Source organism: Chinchilla lanigera, unplaced genomic scaffold, assembly GCF_000276665.1.
Source record: "Chinchilla lanigera isolate Chin_1 unplaced genomic scaffold, ChiLan1.0 scaffold00067, whole genome shotgun sequence".
In the NCBI taxonomy this organism is placed as follows: Eukaryota; Metazoa; Chordata; class Mammalia; order Rodentia; family Chinchillidae; genus Chinchilla; species Chinchilla lanigera.
In genome coordinates this window covers 7019570-7039407 of record NW_004955468.1, presented here as the reverse complement: position 1 = coordinate 7039407, position 19838 = coordinate 7019570, and the positions used below count along the sequence as shown (strand labels likewise).

Genomic DNA, 19838 nt, shown 5'->3' with positions numbered 1-19838 from the left:
TTTAGCTCAGCGGCAAAAGCGCCTGCCTGGCAAGCGCAAGGTCGTGAGTTCGGTTCCTGGTACCAGAGAAAAACCAAAAAAAAAAAAAAAAAAAGCTTGAATGGGTGAAGACCGAAGACTTGGCTTGAGGCATAAAGTTTCTGTAGGCGGGTGTACTAGGATGCCCTCGCTGTGATTTCTGAACAAGTTTCACTGCCATGCAGATCAGGGTGAGAGTGACAGATTCTGTTACTGACAGAAGTCAGCCTGCCTGGGAAGGAGATCCATCCTGCTGCAGCCCTGGCCTTCCAAATGAAAATTAAAATTGTAACTGGCAGAAGGAATCCTCAATCACTGCTGTTCATAATGGTATAAAATTAGGTATCATCTCTTCCACTGAGTCTTTACTATTCCGCTGTGGGTCCATTGCAATTTCTATTCTGTGATCCCACAGCAAATCTCTTTGGACTGCAGCACGCCACGGTGGGCTGTGTTTGTTTCCACCTAGACTTGGATGGGTCATTTGGGGACAGGGGCCTTGGCTGGCTCATCCCTAGACCCATGAGAGGAGCCTCATTTATGCTTCGTGTTTGCACATTTATCAATGAATCCATGGATAAGGCAGAGTTGTGGCCCCAGAGCCACACTTAAACTCCAGACCAACAGAACCACACTACCCCCCAGAGGCTTCCTGTAAGGACGGCTTTCAAACCATCAAAAAATACAGTTGGTTCTTGGATGGCAAAAGGGTTCAGAGCCAAATCGGGGCATCCTCCTGGTCCTTGGTGCTAGCATCTGATCAGCATCAGCAAAATGAACAACATGGCCAGAAGTACATGTTCTTGGTGCTTTACTCTGTGTCCCCTGCCCTTCCCTTTGAATCTTTTTGTAACTTCCATGAACACTGCCCAGCCACTGACAGATTTTTCTGCCTGAAGAACCATGGGAGCTTGCTCAGACACTTATAAGAAGTGAAAGTGCTGGGGACTTAATGTCCCCAAAAGAACTCTCAATCAATGGGAGATAGGGGTCAGTGACTATGTCCCTTGACCCTGGGTTCTCCCCAGGTCCTCAGAGACACAAGACTGAGCCCTTCCTTATACTCAGTGGTAAAAACCTCATGAGTACACCAAAGGCAGTCTTTATTCCTTTCCTGTTTTCACAGTTCTGCTCTTTCATTTGTATTTCCCGGGACTGTCTCTTTAATGAGCTGCTGGCCCCCATGCCCATGGTCCACAAAGTGCTTGCTTAATGGGGAAACTTGAGCTCGTCCAGGAACTCACGAGCTAAATATATGAATAAGTACTGAATGAATGAATGAACGAAGTTACAGTGAGATCAGAGGACTCTAAATGCGCATTCTGCCTTCTTCCTTGGGTTGTAACCTATACCAAAGACTGACAGGCAGTGTACTTCCTTCCTGCAGTGTAGCCTCAGAGAGAGAGCTCTGAGTCTCAGCAGCCTGTTCTTGGCAGGGCCTCAGGGGCTAGAAGGCAGCCTAGAAGGAGTCTTTGTCCAGATGGGACACAGAGCCAGTGACTGCGCCTGGAGTGTGGGTGCCTGTGACTTGTCTCGGCACGTCACCCTGGACCTGATCTAAGGGAACTTCATCCACCCATGAAGATGGTGACCACCCCAGAGAAGGAAAATCATTCAGGCTCTAATAAGACAATGCTAATCTGGACTTTGAGCCAAGTCTTGTAAAAATAACATGAAGGCCCAGATAACGGAGGTGGGAGTCGGGAATACAGCGGAGCTGGAGCCGAGTGAGGAGAGGATGCGGCACCTCTTCCAGATGGCCCCCCTCCCCACTTTGATACAAGGACAGGAACGAATCATGTACCTGAAGGCGGAAACAGAAGGCTGCAGCGAAGATTGGACGGAGAAAGCCAGACGCTGCCGAAGCTTAACAACAACCAGCCTTCTCCCCAGAACGGCTGTGAGCGTGGCTAAGAATAGAGCTGGGCCAGCATGGCGGAGTCTTGCTCCACCAGAGTCTCAGGAACGTTCTCCTCTGCGGCACAGCTCCTGCCTGAACCAGACTAATTGTGAAGGTGATGCAGGGTGTGTCTTCATCAGTGAGGGCTGCGATATGAAAATGCGGTGAATTCTGTGGTTTGTAAGCCACAGAAGTTTACTTCTCCTAATTCAACAGCTGAAAACTCCCGGTTCGAGGTGCTGGCAGATTCAGTGCCTGGTGAGGCTCACTTCTTGACTCATTGACAGCCATCTTTGCCTTGTTGTGTCTTCATATGTGAAAGCAGAAGGGCTTTCTCTGGGGTCCTTTTTCATACAGGCACTAGGTCCACTCATGAGATCTCTGCCCTCATGACCTTATCTCCTCCCCAAATCCCTGCTTCCAAATTCTAGCACTTTGGGGATTCGTTTTCAACACATTCATTCTGAGGAGACCTAAATATTCAGTCTGCAGCAGGGTGCCCCAGCTTCCACCTCCTTGGCGATAAGTGGAGCAATCACTTTTGAGAGCAAATGGCTCAACATTTGTCAAGGGAAAATGGCCTGGACTCCCTGCTGCAGGATCAGTCACTCTGCACCTACTGAATGACTTACATCACTGCGAATACACCAGGAATCCATCTCATGCATTGTCTGTGCTTGGCATTGAGGGACACCTGGGCAGAGAAGATGCCTCTCTCTTTGGAGAGCTTGGGTTCTCCTGGAGGGACAAGATGGACAGAGAAGAAGCCGAGGAGAAATTACTGAAAAAGTCACCTTTTAAGCAAGTGGGGACAGTGGGTACTTATGCAGCCAGTGGGGTGATTGGAGAAGGACAGGGGGAAGGAGATTGGGAGAAGCTAAGCATGGGAGTGACGGGAGCTGGCAACTTGGGAGGTCCATGGGCTCATGAGCAGCAAAGATATCCAGGAAGCCTCTGGGTGGAGGACAGGAAGTCATCAGTGAATGTTGTGGTATGGGTGTGGGGATGTGAAGAATAGACCGACCACATGATGATACTAGATTGGTAGCGATAGCTGGGTGGAAGCAGCAGGCTGGTGTGGGGAGCAGGAGGAATAATTGTGGAAAATCACATGCCTCATGGAGGGGCAAGTGGTATGCTTTCAGTATGGCTTTTCCCCTAAAGCCTCATGTGCTAGAAACCTGTTCTCCGATGTGATGGAGAGGGTGTTGAAAGGGGGTGAAACCTTTAAGAACTGGGAGGTGACTGGCCCAGGACAGCCACATCTCTCATCAGTGCTGGTAGACAGGAAGGGCCAGGGTGGGCTCTTACAGGACAGTGACCCTAGCCCCTCTCCATTCTCTCTTTTACTGTTCCACCATGTGACAGTCTTTCTCCAGGTTACTGTCCTGCTTGCAGCCCATCTTATGATGTCACCCACAGCGTAAGACTCTTATTCAAAGCTGATACCAGCAACATGGTCTACAACTTGCAGAACTGTGAGCTAAATGAACTTCCTGTTCCTATAAAGCACTCAGCCTCGGATATTTTGTTATATAGCAACATAAAATCAACTAATACAGAGAGTGGGCTTTGGGGGTCTATGGAGCAGGAGGTTGGGCAGCAGGATACCACACCACTGTTTCCTGAGTTGGTTGATCTGCTTGCCAGTTGTTATGGTTTGTGTCTGTGTGTACCCCCAAAGCCTCATGCGGTCATGGGGCAGGCTTTTGGAATTTGATTGATTATGAATGTGAGAGCTACACCTGCCCTGGGATGGATAGTTTGCATATGTAAGGGAGAGGAAGAGGCTGCTTGACGCCATTCCTCTCTTTTAGTGCTTGCTGCTTTTGCTGTGTTCTGCCCCCATAAGCTGTAGCCCTCTGCCATGTGCCACTCTGCTTTGTAACCTGCCAAGTATGGACTAAAACCTCCACAAACTGTAAGTGAAATAAACCTTTCCTTCCTTAGCTTTGGGTGTCAGGTATTTTGTCCCAGCAATGAGAGAAAAGTAACCAAGACACCAGTGCTGTCCGTTAAAAAGCATACTCCCCACTCCAACTTACTCAGCCTTGCTTCACAAAGGACTGAATTATTTCCCATTGCTGAGACAAAAAACCCAACACCCACAACTTAAAGAGGAGCGGTGTTGTTTTGTCTCATGATTTTCAGAGGATTCAGTCATTGATCAGTTGTCGCCAAAGCAGAAATGGAATGGGAGAGGGATGTGCTGGGGGAAAGGTGTTTAATCCGTGGCACCCAGGAAGCAGAGAGAGAAGCAAGGAGCTGGGGACAGAGAACACCCTTCCAGGTCACACCCCTGATGACCCACCTTAAAGGATGAATCCACTGAAAGGTAAATAGAGCTCCCTAGTGATTGATTCATATCCTGAAAGCCCTATCTCTGAAAAAAAATGAATTTTAGGGGGGACGATTTATTTATTTATTTATTTTTCAGTACCAGGGATTGAACTCAAGACCTTGTGCTTGCCAGGCAGGCACTTATGCCGCTGAGCTATATTCCCCAGCCCCTAGGGGGGACAATTTAAATCAAAACCATAACAAGGGCCCTGCTCTCACAAGTAGTCACTTAGCACTTACAATGCTCAAGTCTTTCTTCTCCCAGGAAACATACAACTTGCTTATTTCATGGGGGAAATGTAACTTTTAAAGAGTTCTTCTGTAATAAAATCTCTTGGTTTGAACAGGATGGAAACCGAAGAACTTTGTAAAGTAGGGTAACCGTGCCTGGGGAACTAGACACATTGGCTGCACAGGGACGGAATCATAACTTTGACCCTGAGGGGCAGGCTTGAGGGTGGCTGGCTCTGGAAGGCTCTGTGGGTGACCATATTATTGCCAGTTGTTTGCTGAGCATTTACCATATGCGAGTCGGTGCTGGGCTGAGGGTAGCATGAGGAGCAGTGCATGCCTGGCCTCTGCCTCTGCACTCCCGGGGACTTCAGAAGCAGGGACACTGATGGTGTCCATTCTTTCTTCATTGCAGTCTCCAAAGGTATTTTAAAAGCCTTCTCTGTGATGGATGATTTTGGGAATTCTTCCTCTATGGAAGCTTGGTCTCTGAGAGGAGGTAGGAAAATATATCAGTGCTTTTAAGGAATCTCATCTGAAAGACTAGGAATTGTACTGTAATTTCCCCTGGCATAGAGCTTCTGCCCATTGGCCTGTAATATAAGGGCCTGGGGGAGTGAGGGCAGCAGGGACCTGGCTTCTCTCCTGTCACTTAGGCCTTCCAGGTGGTGGGACTTAGCAACTGTCACTCCCAAGCAGAGTGATCATGTTAGCGTCAGTGTGACAGACACCCATTAATATTTCTTGGGCAGAATCTGTGATGCCCCTCCTTCCTGAATTCTCTGTTTAGCTGCTCCTGACCGGTGCTGGCCTCCTTTCCCCTTCATCTTTTAGAAATCCAATTTTACAAGCTGTTGGTCTTGAGTGTGGACGGTTGCATTTTATTAATTTGAAAAAAATATTATTTTTAATGACTCTTGGAGCCAGTTCTCCCTCTCCCTTTCCCGCCTCCCATAGCTGCCGCCCACATAGAAGAGCCATTTGTTTCTGCACCTTTTATTGTGAGGAGGGTGAAGATCCTGCTGCAGGCAGTGTGTGACTCAGAGCTTCTGCCATTAAACATCACGGTGGTTTCCTTGGGTTGTCACCACAGGAAGGGAAGCCATATTTATGCCTCTGGGGACTAATTCACTAGGCATTATATGGCATTTCTAATGACACCCAAAGAACTCATACTTTCCTGCACGAGATTGACCAGTCATTTTCCAAGTACAGTTAAAAACCACCTATGAAGACAAAAACATACTCTTTCCTTTAGTATGTATCCTTCTTTCATTGTCTGCAGTGACTGGGGCTCATAGTCATGTTGGATGGTCCCATGTCTTTCCTACAGACGGCTCCTCAATGCCCAAGACAGAACAACTGGATCCCTTAGTGGGTGTTTTTCTGGTTACTTGTCCAGCCTCCATTACCTGCTTTGCCTGGCTTCCCTGCTTTATTCATCACTTTTCCAATCAGCATCCCCAAAGTTACCGTGCCAAGAAGCTATTGCCCGTGCTGTTCCTCCCCTTGAGGATGGGCTGAGGGTGCTTCCTCCTCCTGAAAGCCTCTTCCGAGTCAGTGTCAATGGTCTTTCCTCTTGGTGTTGTCTGTTGATTCTGATCTGAGCAGCATATGACAGTGTCAGTCCACTCCTGCCCTCCCTGAGATGGAGGGCTCTGGAACCCGGCTCTTGAATCATTCCTTTGAGTGCACATCCCTGGAGGACCCACAGGAAGAGGGATGGAGAGATGTGTTCTGATTGGTGGAGAGCTGGATCACTGGCAGGTCTTCCTAAGGCTCTCTTATCCTGCAGTTGTTTGCTCTCATAGCGAAAACCACAGAAATACGGACATGATAACGTAAGGCACTAACTCCTGCCCACTGATCACCAATGTGGTTTAATAAACCTCTTTGCTTGTTAATAGGGTCATTATTTAACTGATGGCTACTTCCTCTAGTAGGGCCCTTGACTTCTCAAAATGACCTTGTGTGAGCCTAACCCAACATCACATTATGCTTACTTTTGCGTATTGGCTTTCAAGGCTGACTGGCTCAGGACTGCATTGTAATTCTAATGGCCCCTTCTGAAGACAGTCATTAAACAGATCATGTAATTTAAAACAGAAATACACAATGGCACAATCTGTTAAATTGGTTCTCCTTATTAGCCAATGGTCAGCCAGAAGTACATATGGATTGACCACTTTCCTCCCTCTTCCTTTCCTTATATTGCTGTCCTTCCTTTTGCAGGCAGGACTTCGAGCGGTGTCTCTCTGTGGACCTTCACAGAATCATGAAAGAACTCAGACTTTTTGTGTTTGTCTCACCCAGATTTGCATCTGCCTCATAATAGGCATAACCTTGGCTGGGTTATTTGTGCTTATCTCCGAAGTGGAGGTCTGTTGTGAAGAGCAGTGTGCATATGTGGCACACGGGCTCACAGACCTGGGCTGGTACACGGTGCCTGCACACTGCATGTTAGCATGCATGGACTCGGGTTTTTGGTTCACTGCAGTGTTTCCCCCAAAGTAGATCATTATTCTGTATGGAATAAATAGTGTTATCGGGCTGATATGCTTAAGGCTAATGAGCCCATGTCTAGCACCCGAGAAGCCAGATAACAAGACGTGTTTTTCTCCATTGGCTTCTATTGATGTATTAATTAATGAAATCCAAGATTCCCCTTTGAGCTGTTTAAATCACTCCTGAGCTGTCAGTAGCGCCATCTCCCTCCTGCTACCAGATGCTGTGGACAACTGGGAGAGAGAGAGCAGTCAGGTTGTCTTGTCACAGGCCTGGCCCAGGTGTGAGCAGAAGCAGGGACAACCATGAGGCCTGCCAGACACCCAGGAGGCCACCTCTGTCCCAGCCCTAGGCCACATTAGAGCCTGCAGAGGCTCTGGCCAGCCCTTCCTTGATGGTCAGCCATGGAGAACCAGCTTGGGAAGCCTAGTGGCGGTGGGTCTAGATCTGTCCTTGAACCTGGTTTCTGCTGAACTCCAAGTCCTTTGGGATTTCTGTATGTCATAACCAAAATGCTGTTCTCTCTGCCTTTCAGTTGCCTAAACCAAAGAAGGCTTTGCTTCTCACCTTGCTGATTGGTTTCTTTAGAGTGACCATCTCCTTCTGCAAGTGATAACATGGTGAAAGTTACAGTGCTGGTACATGGGTGTCTTGGGTGCTGTTCCAGCACTTAATAGTTTCACAAACTTAGTTAAGCTGTTGAAATTCTCTGGGCCTCCATTTCTTCATCTGTGAAATGGTAGTAATGAGAATATGTAGCCCAAAGGCTAGTTATGACAATTCCATAAAGTAGCATATGCGAAGAAGTTCCAGGAATAGGACCTGAACAGATGAGATAATTTAAAGGCAGCAGGGGTGATTATTATTTGTAGCAAGGATCAATCTTATTAAATATAGAATGGGTGAAATAAGATGGGAGAAGTACTATTTCTCACAAAAATGAAATTGCATTATTTTTCATACCTTCTAGCAACTTTAGCTTTTCTAGCACACCGCTAAGAAATATCTTTCAGGGGACTTCTTTAATATTAAAAATTCTTGTATGATTATCACTTCATTTCCCATAGAAGAAAAGAAGGGCATTTGAAAAATAAAGTTGTCACAAGTGGCTTACACACCTTCAGCAACTTTTCCAGAACCATTCATTGGTATCTTGGTCACAAAAGGAACCATGTGTCCCCTATATTCCATAAGAAAGCACATACCCCTAGGTCCTATAAATAAGCATACCCCCTGTTTCTCATAAGTAACTGTGTACCCCCTCATTTTGTAGGTAACTGTATACTCTGGCATCTCATAAATAAGTATGTATCCCATATTTAACTATGTACTCCAGCAGTCCATGGGTAACTATGTACCTCCAAGTCCTCTAGGTAACCGTGTACTACCCTATACTATAGGAAATTATGTGCTGCTATATCCTCTATTAAACATGTACCTCCGTATCCTATAGTCATGGAACCCTGTGTCCGATAGGTAACATGCATTCATACACACTTGCATCCCTCCCTGTACACCATGAACACCATGCTCCAAGCCAAACTTACAGTTAAGTAGTTTACTTTGTAGCCTCTGCCGTGCCAACCATGAAAACTTCCATGAGTGCTGAGGTCATCTTCCAACCTTGAAAGGTCCTATATTCTGGCCCACTTGGAGTCTGGGAGAGCTGGGTTTCTGGGAAGCCTGGTAAGGTGTCATTTTTGGTGTGTGTGTGTGTCTGTGTGTGTGCGTGTGTGGTTTCTGGTTTTCACTATGTAGTTCAGGCTGGCCTTGAACTCATTATTTAGCCCAGTCTGACCTTGAACTCATAGCAATCCTCCTGCCTCAACCTCCCAAGCGCTGAGATTATGAGCATGTGCCACCACACCTGGCAAGGTGTCATTTCATCAGTCTATAATCAGTTATAACTGTATAACCATGACCCATAACACCCCATGATGGCAAATGTGTGCTGCATTTATGCCCCCTACAGGAACCTCTGGGTCTCTTTTAAATGTCACTGCTGATGAGGGACAGTGGCACCCCAGAGGCCTCAGGCCACTCCCCAGCACACACTGCCAGAGGATCATGAGGATGGTTGCCTGGCAGCGCTCCCCAATACAACCCTGACACCTTTCTTCTCTTTCCTGTTTCGCACCCATAAACCTTCCTAACGTTTTGCAACTCAGATTCTACTCTATTTAGAATCAATAACCACTTAGAATTAAAATTCGAGCCGAAATATAAACCATAAAAGCCCCTGATTATTTCATTAGTAATTTGCTAATTGGCATTAGATATTTAATTACACATTCCAAATATTTGATGAATTATTTCAGCTCTGTGTAGAAAGCCAGTGGTAGTGGGGGGGGGTGTACATTTTTCAGGATACACAAAGCCTTGAAAAAAAACTCGCAGGAAGCCCTGGTGTCTATGTGTGTCTGAGGCCCTAACAAATGGTGTGGGGATTTGTTCTGTCTTTGAAGGAGCCCACCCAGACGGTCATTAAGTCTAGCTGGGCACCCAGGGGCCTGAGCTGTTGCCTCTCCCCAGCTTTGTTCATCAACCGTACTTTGTATCCGCCCTTTTTTTCGGAGACATTATCTTTTCTGCTTTGATCTGCTTCCCACAACAGAAGGTGATTTCTCCCCCTCTTTTTATCCTCCCGATGGGCTGTTTTTTGACATGGATGAAAAGGATTCAGCCTCTTCCCCCTCACCCTTCACTCTCACCCTGTCCCTTGTCCTTCCAATCCATCTCGCAGCAGGCCCTGTCTGCATCGGACACCAGATGGCCCCCACAACCTTCTTAGAATGGATTTGCATTAGATAACACTCGGTTTCTGGCTCCCTCCCGTAAGGTGTGGGAGCTGTTTCTCTAGGAGGAAAAAAGAATGATAATTTCAGTACATAAAAAAAAAAATGCACAAATCTTCATTTCTCTCTTCTTGGATCCTTCTGGGGATAAGCAGGCACTGAATTCCTGTAGACCCCAAAGTGTGCTCTGCTTCTCAGCTATGCATGAGCCTCTGGTCCATGGGATACCAGCCTTATAGGCCAAAGTCTCACGGGACAATGGGAGGACACACATTTCCGGCCAGGTGTTTTGTCTCATTCAATCAGGGCCTCTGCAGACATCACTTGCCTTTCCATGGCGCGGGTGGCCTGGGAGCTGAACTGGACCCAAGACGCGAATAGTTCTGCCACTCACACATTGTACTCACCCTGTGCTAGACAAGGGGTGAGTGGGACAAATTTCTCCCTCATTCTCACACCGACTCTTCAGTTACTCTTTTTTTTTTTTTTTTATACTGTGATAGGGCATTCGTGGGACCCGCAGTGACTTCCCAAGAAACCCAGGAGGCTGCATCCCAGACACAAACCTGGCCCTTAAAGGGCCATCTCTGCCCAGCCCAGTGTCACAGAGCAGGAGGCAAAAGTGTGGGCCCTCCACTACCTCTAGCTGGAGATGTGATGCACAAGGTGTGCTGTTGGGAATTAGATCAAGGACCCCAGAAGTCTGTTGAAAGATGCAGATACTTGTCCTAAGTGGACATGGTAGTGCAACCTATAGTTCCAGCCCTCTGGAAGCCTGAGGCAGGAGATCACAACTTCAAGCCCAGTCTGGGCAATTTAGTGACTTGTGCAAAGGTTCAATCCCCTGTACTGGGAAATAAAAAAAGGTGCAAATACTTGTTTCTTTAGACAGGTTTGCTTCAAAGTGAGAAAAATCGTTTTGTTTTGAATATCAGGTGGGAGGCCGCCAGTGAAGCCTGAAGATCAAGGTCCCTGCTACATCTGTCGATAGATGCTCTTGGAGGGAAATGCAGGAAATAAAGAGAATCTGGACTGGGCACTCACACCATGTCTGCTCCCAATTGGCTCCTGAGCTCATCACAACTGCTCAGGTTGCACAACTGTGAAGTGGAGACAATGTGCCCGGCCCAGATCACTGATAGAAGGGACACCTGGAGACCAGTTCTTCACAAGTTACAAGCACCAAACACCAGGGAGGACAGGGAGGTGAAGGAGGAGGAAGATGATGGTTCCTGAGCCATTACCTTCCCATTCCTTATAGCATCTGGCTTTAACATATACCTGTGTTTTAACCAGGCTGTAGAAGTGGATGCACCAGTTTTTATGGGAAGTTGCCTCAAATCTCTTTGGAAATAGAGTGAGCATAAAATAGAAACCAGTTGATTATTTTTGTTTTTTTTTTCAATAGATATCTACCTGCAGTACTCAACGCTGAGGAGAGCCTTTGTCCCTCTCGGCAATTGGAGCCACTGGCCAGAGGCTTGAATTCAGGTACTGTCCCCATCAGGGCTGGGAAGCACTCCCAGCCCTGGCTTATCTCTGCCCTGAAGTGGTCCACACCACAGCCCCGGGGTCTCCAAGAGCATCCTCCCCTGAATAGTGCCTGCCCGTCTTCCAGGCAGCTCTACCATCTCCACCATTTCCAGAACCTCGGAAGAATCACTTCTTCAATGGCCCAGGTCAATGTGCAATAACTGAATAAAAGAGAAAATTCCATAAATCAACTGGAAACAAAGATGAAATCATAGGAAGATCCTTATCATGCGGGTAAAACTTAAAGTCAAGGTGTAGCAGGTATGATTAACTGCTTAAGCTGATTTGCTTTGCTTGGATGATTTCCCTCCCCGTTTTCTACTCTCAGTCCCACAAGACCCTGGAGCCAACAGCAGGAACATCTACAGGAAGTCTTTTGGGATCCCTATCAGAATCCTCCCTCACCCCTATGGTTCCCTGTCTCCCACTCTGGGATTTAACACCTGTTCTGGGTAATATCAGCTGTGACATGTCATGCTCTTTCTTCCAGGGGACTGACTGTCCCTTGCTGACATTAGCTGAGCTGGTTGCTTCTATGTTGGCCCTGCAGTGTAAGGGTTGAACAGAACAGGTGCTTGGGACAATTTTGTCTATTTATCTATCTATCATCTATCTATCTATCTATCAATGTATCTATCATTTAATCTATCTAATCTAGTTTTGCACTACTGTGGATTGAACCTAGACTTTCACTCTGAGATACATCCCCAGAACTTTCTATTTTAAAATAAATAAATCACTAAGTTGCCCAGCCTGGGCTCCAGCTTCCCATCCGTCTGCCTTGGCCTCCCAAAATTCTGGGATTACAGGCCTGTACCACCACATCCAGCTTACAGTTTTGCTTAAGAGTGAGAGGTGGGTAAAATAAATTGCAGCCATGGACTTTGAGAGCTAGAGAAGGAAGAACCCCTTGGGTTTGGGATACTAAGGGCTGCTCCATGGAAAGCACATGCTGCGGCCCACCCCATGCACCTCTTTAACAAAGATTTCTGTCTCTGGAGTGTACAGGAAAGTTTCAGGAAGAGTGGCTGGGGCAAATGCACTCCTGGACCTTTCCAGAAGGCAAAAAATCCCTACTCTGTGCATGACAGCAGTTGTGGCCCTCAGGGATGGTCTTACATTTGGACAAGATATAGCAGCCATGGGGCCTGTTGAGACTAAGTGCATGCTGGGAGCTGATGTCACTAGAATAGGCTCTACATGCGGGTGTATAGACCTTTACCTTTAGGATCTTTGGGATTGTAAAACACTTCTATACCTCAGAGACCAGGTCCTGGAGATTGGAGGCAGTGGTTGAGGAGACTTTGGGGAGGCAGGTTGGTGTGGGACAGTACAGAAGGGAGGTTAGGTCTCCTGAGAGAAAGTTCCCAGAAGCTCTATTGCAATGCCCAGAAGACTTTGACAAAAATGCCTGCTTCCATATCACTTCAGTAGGCAGGAAACCAAATAAAGGGCAACTCACTTCTTCTCTAGCTTCTGTGTCTTGAGAATCTCAACAAACAAGAGACTGTTACAGTTTTTGTGTCCTGTGGTCCAGTATTTGAGGCCAGCAACCCACACACCTACACGTGTACACAGATACCCCGAGAGTGAAGGTGAGATGAAAGGCTACCCTGCAGCCTGGTCCTTAACAACCTTTTCCTGTCTCCCTCTCCCACACAGATGGGTGACGCTGCACTGTCCACCAGGCACTTTGTTAGAGGTCAGCAAGAAATTAGCCTGGTCTTTGTCCCTCTTGGAACTCTGAGTTTAATGGAAGACACATATTCAACCAAATAATCAAGTGCTCTAATCACCAGGAAAGGTACCATTAGAGAGGAAGGAGAGAAAAGTCACTTGCTCAGGGGGACAGACAATGGAATGTCACCTGATCCAGTCTCTGGGAAGTCAGGGTCAGCCTTACCTACCCTATTTTGAAATAATGGGAAAAATATTTGAAAGCAAAAGTAAATAAAGCCCTTTCTGCCTGCTAAGAATACGTACCTGGGAGCTGAACTTTGGAGACTTGATGAAGTCTATGGCTGCTGATTCCGAGAGCAGAGGCAAAGCCATGGCAGGCAAGCCTTGCAGGAAGGGCGCTAACTTGCTTTGCACACTGGGGTCTGTGAATGTAAGTATGAGTTTATTTGTTTGAGCTACTGGAGAGAGAGGTGTCTTGCTAATAAGGAAAGAGATGAAATCCAATAGACAAATTTGTCATTGAGTTTTATAGGGTCTGCTTTGTGGAAGTGCCCCCACCTTCCTCTCCTTCCTCCATGCTATTCCTCTGGGTTGCTAGTGAAGTCCTGGGGGCAGCTTCCTGCAGCGAGTGCTACTCTGGGTGGGAGGTGGAAGGGTCTGGCAGACAGCAGAAGGCATTTAAAGTGGAAGTGAAGACCTCAGGATCTCCTGAATTTGGCCAGTGCCGGAAGTTGGAGTCCTGCACCCTGGGACTCTCCAGGAGGATTTTGGACATATCCCAGCTCATGAGGTTGGTGCTGGAGTTGATTTTGACTTGACATCTGGATCACATTAATGCCGAGAACTGCGGATGGAGAAAGAAACTCTTCATTTGTTATTTGGTACAAACACTAGTCCAGTTTTAAGGGGTAAAAAAAAAAAAAAATCAGGATTCTAGGATTATTTTTAAACAAAACCTTTCATTAAATCTGAGTATGTTCAGTAGCTGGTGCTAATGGCTACAAAGTGTGGACAAGTGGGTGTCCTGCTGAACCTGCGCTCTTGAAGGACCAGGAGGACCACTTGTCACCAGCATGGGAAATGCCTGCTTCCCCAGGGTAGGTCTGAGACACTTGAAAACTGCTTGACTGAAAAGATTGTAAAAATGGTACCCCACAGGGTCTGTGCACAGAACTACACTCAGCAGGTCTTTTGTGCACAGGTAGGGCAAGATACATCTGTCTGGTCCATACCTGAATTTTCACTGACTGCAAATTATTTGGTAGCAGATTAATAAAAGCTGCTTGATCAGGAATCTCAAGGCCTCCAAGTCATGTTTAGAGGATCCATCCTGGGCAAAGGATGGGGATACCTCTCCACTTAGTACCTGAGTAATAGAAGCTGTCGTCCCCCGTGAAGGCCAGAGACAGAATCTGTCTTGTAAAGGGCATGCCTTGGAAAGCCGGAAAAATCGCTCAATAGGACCATGTTTAAAGGGTTTCTCACCTGTGCTGCTGTTGACATTATGGGTCTTTAAACTCTGTCATGCAGGCGGTCCTGTGTGGTGTTGTCTACAGCAGCGTCTTCAACCTGGACCCTAGGGGCTGATAGCACATCCACTCCTATAAGCTGTGACAAACAAAAATGTCTCCAAACGTTGCCAAATATCCTGTGGGCCACAGACTTGTCTCTGTCTGAAAATCCTTGAGATTAGCTCAAAAGAACTTGTCCTCAAAGAGCTTAAAATTTGCTATTATTAGCAGCACATGTGCCAGGCGCAGAAGCCCTGGGAACAAAAACCTGGGAAGAGAAAAGCTGCATTCCTGGTCTCTGGTAAATGTCCCCATAATTTCAATTCCAGCGAGTCCTTTTTTCTTTTCTAAGAACTATATTTCTGAGGTCCCAAGTGACACATTCGACTCATTAAGGCTTCTTAATTCCCACATGAATTATTGCTGGAAGGGTCTGAAGGCCCAGTATCTTGCCTTATTACACCTGTAGTTATGAGCAGTAACTATGGCCTTTATTACAACATTCAGCACCAGCCATTAAATTTGAGGCATGAAAATGATTATTTCACCCCCAAATCCACTTACCACTGGCACCTTTCCATGCATGTTCTCACACCAAGTGGAGCCTCCGGAGCACTCTGTCGCAGGGCTCTCCCATGCTGTGGCCCTTCTGTGACAGCACCCGGTGTGCTTAGGCTGCATGTCAGTCATTCTTTGTGACTCTTCACAAAGGCCAAGTTCACAGTTTCCTTAGGTGCTGCCATTAGCCAATATTTCAGTAAATAAAGCAAAAGCTAGTGCTGTCACTCTCTCCCATTTCAACAAAGGATCTTCCTTTTCCCTGTAGAAATCCAGTAGGACTAAAACTTTCCTTGTTTAGCTTGGGGCTAAACACACCCTACAGGAGGCAGAAAAATCATCTAATTTTTTTCAATGAAAGCCTGTGCCAGTCAAAGACATTCTTACCTACTCACACTTAAGAAGCATCAAAAGTGTACAAATATTGAAATCCTTTTTCTTGACAGGAGAGAACCCACATACACAATTATGAAAGGGAACAGCATTCAGAGAGTGTGGGGAGAGCGCCTTTGAAATTTGTGAGAAATCATAAATCCAGCTTCAGTTTTGCGTTTTAGATTTCACTGATAATGAGGAAATTGTCTGAGTTTCCATGGGTAGAGGTTCGTAAAGGTTTTAAAATCTGAATATTAAAGCTGCTCAATTGTGCTGTTTATATATAACTTTGGAGAATTCGGGTGGCTTCCATTTTGAGCTCCCCGTTGAAAATACAAAGAGTATGTGACAGATTGCAGGGGAACCTGAGAGTTGTGTAGACCGCTGTTCAAAGAAGGAAAGAAAGAGAGGCGTCCCGGGAACGAACTCTTCTTCTCTCATGAAAGAGTTAACAGAAAGAAATAAAATCAGATATGTGTAGCCTCCAGACGTCCATTAAACTGCAGAATGCTGTTTTCTATCACAGATTATATGCCAGATGTTCAAACTATCTCTAATCATTGCAGATGTAATGGAGTAGAATGTTGCAGTTTGTGAGTTTACTGGCATTAATCCTATATACTGCACAAGGGAAAAGATTTTAAATATATAATTATATCTCATTAATACTCAGGTTTTATTTCCTTTCAATGGAACAGGACTTATTAAAGCAACCATTTACCGCATGTTTTCTTTCAGTATTTGGCCCCGGCATAATCCTGTGTGCATTCAACATGTAAATATGTACTAACCTGGGTGCGGAAAAACACCCAGGAATGGTTGTGAGTCCGCTGCTACCAAAATTCACTTTTATATGCATGAGATGTTTTTATATTGTAAATTGATAAGAGAGACTTAACCGCATACTTTCTGAGTTGCTGCTTGGGTTTTCTTCATGCCAGAAATATTTGTATTTCTTAATTTGAAAGGAAATTGCCTGTGCTCTGGCTCTTTATTGCATGTTGGGGGAAGGAACATTCTGGGCTCCAGAGGGGTCCCATGCGGATGAGGGTGAAGGCAGAAACCCCTGCCTGGGAGCCTTATTTTCTCAGGCACTTGTGGGACTTACAGAGGACTAAAGGTTTTTCTTATGTATTTCTTTTTTTTTTTTTTTTTTTTTCCCAGAGCCTTGCCATGATTAGGGTGCACCTCAAGGGGAATGCTGGAGTGGGAAATCCCCTCTTGAGTATGCTTGATCCCCTTCCTCCAAATAAAACAGCGATGTTTCACCAGCTAACTAAAGCAGTCCCAGGTGATGAATGCTAACACCAGGCCACCCACTGGGCTCATGGTCAGCTTCTGCCTTCGTGTGGAGACTAGCCACAGCAGACACTCACCCTACCTTTCCCGTGGCCAGTACCAGGCTTCCAGCCTTCTGCCAGCGTGCTGGAGTCCTCCCTTCCCCTCCAGCTGGCTTTCCTCAATTGATAGAGGCTGGCTTGTGGCAATGGATGGATGCACCCAGGCGAGGAGGCTGAGAAATGATGCAGGGACTTGCTTCTTGATAAAGATAAAGGCTGAATCTTCAGCAACCCTCCTCTTTTCCTGATTACCATTTAGATCGCCTGCAATGACTTATTTGATTATTCTAGCAGTGGACATCTCTGGTGCTGGGGATCACATCTACCTTGCTCACTGCCACCCTCGTGCCAAGTTCAGTGCCTGACACGTGATCAGCTCTTCCTTCCTCTTTTTCAAATGAGAGAAGAAAAGAATAAATTAGTGAATACTGGAGGCCTTTTGGGAAAAGCGGGGTGGGGCTGACAATTTAGTACAATGTCCTTAGCTATCACTTTTGGCGTGGAGAAGCGTTTGATGGATTCCGCAATAATGAGATTGACGAGACAGATGGTCGCTGCCAGGAATTCAGCCGAGGCCAGTGTGATGGAGAGGCGACGGCTCGGTGTCAGAACCAGGGGCGGGAGCGGGAGGTGTGGGAAGCTCAGTTGTGGTTTCAGTCCCCTGGGGAGGCAGTGATCAGCAGGTCGCATGGAGGGCGCGCCGTGTGTGAGCCTGAAGCAGGGCGGCTGAGCTCGCAAGGCAGAGGTGCTCAGTCAGGATGTCTGGCTGGCAGCACCGGAGGTGGGGAAGAGTCCCAAAGGGGCGTTCTTGGAGGAAGGTGATGCAGGGAGCCATAGAGCAGGGGACCCAGAAATGGGAAGGAAAAGGAGGACATGGGCACCTCTGGCACCAAGGCAGCACAGCAACCCCTTCTTTAATATTTAAGTTATTTTCAGACACTACCCACTGATTATAGTCAGTCTCTGTCTCTCTCCCTCCCTCCCTTTCTTTCCATTCCCTCCTCTTCTCTACCTTGTCCTCCTCCTTCTCCCTCTCCCCTGTCCCCTCCTCCCCTCCTCTCTTGACTTCTATGTCCTCCTCTCCTCTCTCTTTCACTATGGGACACCAAATCAGCAGGAAGAAAACCCCTCAGTATTTGCTTGTTGAGAAGCAGAACTGGAAAGAGCAGATCTATTTGGAGAGAAGTTTCCATGTTAGAATTAATGGATGCATGGGGCTAATCTTAATTTCCTTTTCCTGTTTGGCAGTGGAGCCCTGCAGAAGCCAGAACTGAGAGGGCAGTAGGAGTAGGGCCGGCTGCAGAAGCAGGTAGATGGTAAATAGGTGCTCCAGGGAAGGAGGGACAGGCTGAGTAGGGCTGAGATCCAGTTGTCTGTCTAAAAGGGATCCCTTCCTAAAGGGAAGACCCTTGAGCCCTACCTGCTGCCCTCTAGGGCTGGTGGTCATTCTCAGAGGGATGGAGGAGGGAGGTCTGTCCAGCCCAGGAGGCAGGAGCTGAGCACAGGTGAAAAGAGGTGACAAGTGGGGGTCCATTTAGAAACAAGACTACAGGATGGAAAGAGCAAGAAGGTAAATGCAGCACCATCACTACAGAATGGTGGCAACTGGGGAGCTCTACTAAACAGGCGTCGAAAAGCAGGTCAGAAGAGAAATCTGAAGGCTCTGGAGGACCAGAAGAGAGTACCTATCATTTTGAAGGAGGACCGTAGCTCCCAATCAGTATTTCCCAATTGTTTTATTTAGCACTCCTCTGTTTATAGAACCTTCTCTGTTCACATGCCTTCTCCAGTATAAGATTGTTTTTTCCAGGAAGAGAGGAAGCATCTCTCATTGAACATTTACTGAATGCAAGAAGGAAGCACAAAACAAATGAATTAATAGAGAATTAATCAAAATAGATATGTGCCAAGACTCATTCTATAGTATACAAATGAAACTGGAATGTTTTTAAGAGTTTTAAAATTATGACCTGTTAGGTGGCCTGAGTGGAATCTAAAAGTTGGTGGTAGAGGACAGGAGGTTCCTTTCATGCAGCAGTTGGGGATCAGGAGTGGGCCAGGGGATGGGATTGCCTTTACATAGATGGTCTTGATGGAATCACTTTACCCAAAGGTAAGTGGGGACAGTCTGAGTAGGTCATCATATGCAGCGGATTCCAGGCTCCAATTCCCAGTCGGGTGGAGGGCCACACATGCCCTTTGCTCAGGGACTGGTCTGGGGCAGGTACTTGTTAGCTAGTGGAGTGATATATAGACACTTCACAGCTGGAATGGTCATGAATCCTTGTTCTAGACTGAGTGAAAATTACCCACTTAGCAATAGAACCTTTCTGAAGGCCTCATGAGGGCATGTCCAGATGACACTCTCTGTCTCAGCCAGCCTTCGGCCACCCTTTCCTACATCGTATCTTGCACTGAAGTCGTCCCTTTCTGACTTTCTAGAGTTTGGTGTCTGAGGTCTGCTGCTCTGTTGTCAGGTACATTGCTAGGAGTGTGGACTGCCATTCCTATCTGGACAGCTAAGTGGAAGGCTGTAATGCCCCTGCACTTCCCAAGGATTTTGCATTTGCACATATTTCTCTCCCCCTGAGCTCTGAGGTCTGTCTGTTATGTTTGCAAATAGGTTTGTATTTTACTGACTCTGACTGTAGCCAAGTAATTTATTCTCTGTTTGTCTAGTTTCCTCATATATAAGACAAGGTAGGGCTGTTTGAGGAAGAAATGGATGTATACCTGTTAGGTGCTCCAAATTGTGTCTGATGTTCTAAATGCTACAGGTAAGACTCCCTTGAAGTAGCTTGGAGGTGGGAGTTCACATGTGGGAGGTGTATTGGGGTACATTAGAGGGCACTCTGGGAATGCACAATTGGGAGCAGGAAGGGAAGAAAAGGACTCCACAGAGGGAGAATGACATTCATGGCTACCCCTGCTGTAAGCTCTAGAATGATATGGGCTTTCTAGAATGGCTCAGAGGCTGAGAAAGCAGTCTTTTACACTTCTTTGTCAACAGTTCACTGGATGTGTGGTGACACTGGTTGAGGCACTCTGCAGT

General features: G+C 46.7%; 2 long non-coding RNA genes across 3 annotated transcripts in view; one reads left to right on the top strand and one right to left on the bottom strand.

Annotated features, from left to right (window-relative positions):
* LOC102006893 overlaps positions 1 to 13312 on the top strand; it is a 19195-nt gene extending 5883 nt beyond the window's left edge. For both annotated transcript variants that reach the window (XR_263395.2, XR_001236952.1), the window contains 3 exons: positions 11198 to 11280; positions 11408 to 11583; positions 12985 to 13312. This is a non-coding gene — a long non-coding RNA (uncharacterized LOC102006893). The remainder of the gene's footprint in view (positions 1 to 11197; positions 11281 to 11407; positions 11584 to 12984) is intronic.
* On the bottom strand, positions 9317 to 16271 carry LOC102007102. Its single transcript, XR_263396.2, has 5 exons — positions 15078 to 16271; positions 14488 to 14610; positions 13306 to 13846; positions 11206 to 11483; positions 9317 to 9850 (listed from the first exon to the last, which is right to left on the bottom strand). It is a non-coding gene; the product is annotated as an uncharacterized LOC102007102 (long non-coding RNA).
* Between the last annotated feature and the right edge of the window lie 3567 nt (positions 16272 to 19838).